The sequence below is a fragment of the Diadema antillarum genome, unplaced genomic scaffold, assembly GCF_040938485.1.
Source record: "Diadema antillarum isolate AM-2024a unplaced genomic scaffold, OU_Dant_1.0 seq00001321_RagTag, whole genome shotgun sequence".
Taxonomy (NCBI): domain Eukaryota; kingdom Metazoa; phylum Echinodermata; class Echinoidea; order Diadematoida; family Diadematidae; genus Diadema; species Diadema antillarum.
Genome location: NW_027272092.1, coordinates 81384 through 87918, shown reverse-complemented (window position 1 = coordinate 87918; position 6535 = coordinate 81384).

The window sequence follows — 6535 nt, the reverse complement described above, 5'->3', positions numbered from 1 at the left end:
CTTTCACAACTGTCAGATAAAATCAAGCCAAACAGCATATATATCTGCATTCTCTCTTTCGTTTATTTTGTTCAAAAGTGTGCTTTAAAGGACAAGTCCACCTTCATATACATAAGGATTGAGAGAATGCAGCAATATTAGTAGAACACATCAGTGAAAGTTTGAGGAAAATTGGACAATCCGTTCAAAAGTTACGAATATTTTAAGTATCTGCGCAGTTACAGCTGGAAGAGAAGACTACTACAGTGTATGATGTCACATGCGTACAACTATATGAGGAAAATAAAAAGAGAATTTCACAAAACTTTACTTTTTGAATAAAGTACATAGTTCTTCGACTTGCTACTGACGTATGTTAAGGGTAATATTATTCCCCATGCCTTCTGAAAGAGATAAGTCGAGTGTTCTTTTGTTATGCGAGAAAAATGGAAATATGTTGAATTTTCTTTATTCTTTCTTTTATCGTTGTACTCATGTGACATCACATGCTATAGTAGTCTTTTCATCCAGCCGTGACTGAGCAGAAACTTCAAAAATCTATAACTTTTGAACGGATTGTCCGAATTTGCTCAAACTCTCACTGATGTGTTCTACTAATATTGCTGCATTCACTCAACCCACATTTCTATAAAGGTGAACTTGTCCTTTAATATCTCCTCCAATCCTTTTAAGTCGTCTTTAATTTTTGCTCCTGATGTTTCCCTTTCAAACAGGTATGGTACAGCATAACCCCCAATAAATCTGTAATTGAAAGTAAAAGTTCATACTGTTGCTCGGCATTACAATGTAGGCCTAACTAAATCAATAATCAAATTCTTTGACATTAAATGAATTAGGCCTACCTGCTACTGGAAGTGTAATATTTAAAACAATGTAAAATACTTTAATATCTTATGGTAAGACTTCTTCTGTTGCACACATACAGGTACATATGTATGTATATTTGGTACATGTAAATTGTACATGTGTTGTACACAACTTTTAGTAACAATGTTGCAACAGAAGTTAATCAAAAATATGGACTCATTTCTGCTTTATATTGTACATGCTTTTAAATATGACCCCAATTCACACAGATCGAGAAGGTACAGTTTTCCTGTACGTGTAGCAATGTTCAAACTATTTTTCATTCACACCCAATCTTGTATATCAGTCTCTATCATACAACTGGGTTCACCCTAAAATTACCAACCACCAGCCCACATATTGTATTCCCTATTATCTCTTCCCACGCACAAGGGGCTGGAAGTGAGAGGGGGGGGGGGGGTAGAAGTCATCTATCACCTAGCCAGTCAGGAAACCAAAACAGGGTTTCCCATGTCTTTGTTTAAAACTGGCAATGGCATTTGTTTGTAGGAAGTGTGTGCCTCCTGTGTCTGTCTGTATTGAAGGTAACACTTGTACAGAAAAACTAGCACCCATCTACAGCATCTCTATGGCATCACTGCCCACACAGCCATACCAATGGCCTTGTCCCCCACATACAGCTCAGTTGAGAACTTTGCTATTAAAATAAACCAATGGCATTCTTTCAAGCCTGCCCATGAAAACAAACAAAAAGCTACACACAGACACAACATTTAGTGTTCATGGCTTTAATACATGTACTTAATATACCATTTCATCACCTTTGTGAACATCATAATAGTACTTTTTTGCTTCTTTGCCACAAAGTGAATAGGGAAACTTAATAATCCTGATAACAAAAAGAAAGAACTTGGTACTTATGAAAGCCAGAAATTGTACATTTGTTTTCTTTCCCAATCTTCTACTTACTGAATTCTATGCAAGAGCAAACTGGCTATCAAATACTGAAAGACACTGGACTGTAAATACAGTTTCCACTTCAGTAAGTGGTGACCTTGTAAAGAGGTAGGCCTACTTTATTTCTCTTATCTATGGTACATTAAGTTCAAGTTCAAGTTTATTCAAAGTTTCCACAATACAAAAATTACATAAGAACAATAATATGTAACAAGGAATACATTGTTGAATATATGCGATTAAAACAATTTGCAGAATATTTGAATATAAATTGACAATGCATGTACCATAAAATCGACAATTTTTGTCCTATAATGCAGAAAGTGTTGAAATCAGACAAATAAACACAAATTGGTAGTAGGACCAATGCTCTGCTATCAAAAACATAGCAGAGATTTCCTGGTTTACACCTAGGTGTTGCATCAGGAAAAAATAGCTCAACTCCTTAAATATGTAGAGTGGGTGGGAGATCATTCTTGGCGAGAGCCTCAAGAATATCCCAAATATGAATGTAGCTCACTCCCGGGCCATAGTCATGTTTCAGAGTACATAGTATGTCATGGGAAATACTCCTTTCTCAGAGGGGATGAAAGAAGACTCTTTGGTTGAATTCCACGCACTTCTTGTCACTTCTCTCATCAGGACGAGGATGCTCAATCGATCAAGAGTAAACGATGTAGCATGAAAGCGCCATCAGGCCATGTCGGAGTCTTGTACCTCACTTTGCAGGGGCTGTTCCCAGACATGGGCACAAATAGCTCTTTGACATTACCACATGGTCGAGCACAATACGCAATCTGTGTCCACTGGACAAGGCTTTCGGATCGGCTGAGCGCATTACCGCATCGCCATGGAATGTCTGCATCCTCAGGGGGATTCATAAAGTCAGGTGCTGGGGGGCACGTTTCCACTCTCAACTTTAATTTAGAAACCATGGTGACTTTGTGACATCAGCGGTGCAGTGTCAAACTTTCTAGGGCTTTGCTGTTGTTGTTTCTGCGATCTAGTTCTTTTTTGTTCATTGGAGAGATCAGTTCAATGTCTCATGCAAAATGCCATTTGCACACTACATTTTACCATGATATGAGATTTCATGAAACATGTGGATTACTGGCACTGGTAGGACCTAAGGTATGACTTTAAATATATTTAATGATACTTGTATCACAACATACCACTGTAAGGTTTTGTATGTTGCATTTAATCAAGAATATTTGAAAATTTGTCCTATTACTGTCAATAGTTGATAGCGCTAAATAGATATTTCAGTGACATACTAAAAAAAACTCTTCAAGTGATGTTCAAGGGGGAAAGAACACATCTCTAATAGGGGATTTTCTAGTATTGTTTTCAGGGCAATGAATTTGAGTTGAGACCCAAAGGACTTTGACATTGATAAAACATTATTTACAGTCTTTGACACATTGTCCCAATCTGCTCCTAAAATTGTAAAATACTTTGTCATATATTATATGTGATAGTGCTTCACAAAACGAACAAAAAGTCGCACACACTGATTTTGTGTGAGAACTGAAAATAGGTGAAATGGGTCAACCCAGCTGATCTTGACTTTTTCATATTTTCTGAAAGAGCAAGTCTTCTTCTACATTATGCTAAAATTTGGGATCATAAAAGGGGCAGGAAAGTGTGTTTTTTAGCAGTTTATTGAACATTTTTTGGTAGAAAAGTGTGATTCGGTGTCTTTAGAGTCCCCTTTTAAACCTTGAACACACTATTCACTTTCAACTAACTTTTGAAAGGATAATGCTACTGCTTAGAAAGTTGGCATTAATTATGGACAGATTGTGTTAATAAGGTATGCTTAATCTAAGTTTAATCTGATAATCCCTTCATTGTTGTTACTCTGGTGGTTTATATCCTGATTTTTGTCCCATTCATCGCACAGCCAGCACGGCTTGGTAAAGATTAAAGGGTGTGTACAGTTCTGGTCGAGGTGAAGATTTAGCTTTTAACATTTTGTGAGATATTCAGAAACCACTCTATGAGATGTCAAGGAGCATGCAGTTCTAAAGGGTATCAAAAGTTTATTCGATGAAAATCGGTTTTGAAATGGCTGAGATATCCAAAAACAAAGTGAAACAAAGAGATACTAATAAAGTTGGGGCATGTCGCCTTTTATTATTAGCACTTTTTTGGATATCTCATCCATTTGAAAACCAATTTTCATCAAATAAACGTTGAGTCCTTCTTAAAATTACATGCTCTTTCATATTTCATAAGAGGCTTTTCATTATCTCACTTAGGAATGTTCAAAACATGAAACCCTACCTCAACCAGTACTGTACAGTCCCTTTAAGTGCTTGAATATACACTGTACTTCAGAGCTTCTTTTCTCAGTTCACACTTTTCCTGAGTGTGTGCTTTCTTTCCAATATTTAGATAGGTTAGAAAAGTCCATTTGATTTGAGTTATAAAGCATTTTAAAGCTTAAAGTCTGCTCTTTCAGAATATCCTCTTAACTCAAATTTCATGTGTGGGGACTTTTTGTTCGTTTTGTGATGCAGGGTCACATATATGGTCAAATGCATGTAATGCTGGAGAAACAGATTATTACAATACAACTCCAAAAGATATCTGATCTGGCCCTGCTTTTTGATAAAAACAGACAAACAAACCAAACAAAAAGGACTGTTCTTAGTTTCTAGGTCAGGTTTACGGAACAACATTTATTTCATATTCAGCAATTCTGAACATGTATTGGAATTGAACTGGAAAAAAAAAATTGTCAAAATAACTGGAAATACTAAAAAGTTTGGATGACAGTAAATGAGTATCTATTTGTTGGGCCCTGCACAGTGCAAACATATCTCTACCGTGACTCATTTTCCTTGCTTAAACCGCATTGTTATGTACACACTTGTGTTCATTCAATACAAACAGCACGTCCTCCCCCTCTCCCACTCTCTGCCTCTCCTCTCCTCTCTCCCTTTCTCTCTCATCCTCTTACTCTCTCTCTCTCTCTGTCGTTTTTCTCTCGGTTCCCAGATGAAATGGAAGGACCAAACAATCATGAGCACAAAGTAAAAATACATCACTGAGACAAGTCACTGTTCAACATGTACAGTTATAGCATTGCAGTATGTACTTGTATACCAGTCATTCATATCTGTTTTGCAGAAAGATGCCTAAAAAAGTAATACACAGGTGGGGGAAGTAATGAGCACCAAATATTAGATAGTGTGTTTATGAAATAATTCTGAAGTGTTTAAATTGCAAATTTCAATCTATTCAGTGCACAATGTCAGGTAAAAAGGCCAAACTGAAATCAAGCTGCACCTGGGTTAATTACAATGTAGGTGTGAGTCACGAAAATAATCAAAGTAGGACAGTGCCTTTGAGGTCCACTGCACTTCTCACTTAAATATATACACTATATGTGGTGTAGAGATGTTGTGATCTGTATTTCATGTTGTAATGTTATCAGATGAATTTCTGCCAGTCGTTCTCAATGTTTATCACCTTTGTTTGACCTATTTGATTTGTCTCCATGGAACTTTTGCCATTGATCTACATTATTTATAGCAATATATTGAGTAATACTTTACCTGGACTGCAGATGTCTACCTTCCACACTGTAGCATACAACAATCTGTAGTACTCACATTATACTTTGTGTTTTCTACTCCATGCATACTATTTTTCTTTCCTAGTCATAATATATCTCTTTAAATACATATGCTGAACAAACAGCCCCATATGATTTGACCTACAGTGACATCTGCACTCACACATGTCAAGCTCAAGGTTTTCTGGGAGTACAGGTACCATCCTGTCATATCATTTCTATATAATGTTCTTGCAATTTGGTACATTTTGCAATACTAACAGTAGAATTGCCAATTTTCAACGTGACCTTCATATCTGAGTTACAGTTTACAGAGGTCATAATTTACCCAATAACCAACCAAGTTAACTATAAAACAGATGATTAGATCAGGTACAGGTTTCCTTGCTCTAATTCCACTAATTTTTCTCATGCTTTGATAAAGTATAAAGTGCTTGAAAAATGAAATGAACATTATAAAAGTTTCATTCTTACAAATTAAATAGTATAGTAGCAGTTACGATTTACAAATAATGAATGGTCACGAGTGCGATGGTACAAGATTACGCTCCAGGTGAAAGATGGAGGCGATCTATTTAACGAGGCAAAGCCAAGCTGAATAGTGCGCCTCATCTTTCACCGAGTGCGAAATCTTGTTCCATTGCATGAGTAAAGATCATACACTATTTGTTTTATACAACATACAACATCTCGAATGTCAACAGACGTGGTCCACACAGATTCTTGAATTTAGCACAGAAATGACAACCATTTTCCATGACAGACGAATGAGTAGCCACACAGTCACAGTCATAGTCACCTTGTATGTGTACATATTGATATGCGAAGCCGAACGGTTGAAGTTGTTTACAAAAGTGAGTGACAAAAGTATGCGCTTGTAAGCGCGCTTGTAATTGTTGAGTGCGCATGTTTGCTTATTGTGACATCAGAGCCGTGCGATGGAACAAAAACTTTGAGTCAACTGTGAGTTTAACACAGGAGTCAGTGGAAATGGGTGACATCAGCCATGCGCTATCCATTTTTGCTCAAACAATATCGCACAGCTGACAGCCACGGCGTGCGAAGGAAGTTTTAACTAAATGTCACGTGATGGGCAATCAACCAATCGGATAGCTTAATTCTTCTCAGGTGTTGTATAAAAACAATTATGACAACTACTGGTATCTTGGTATGATGTTCAATACT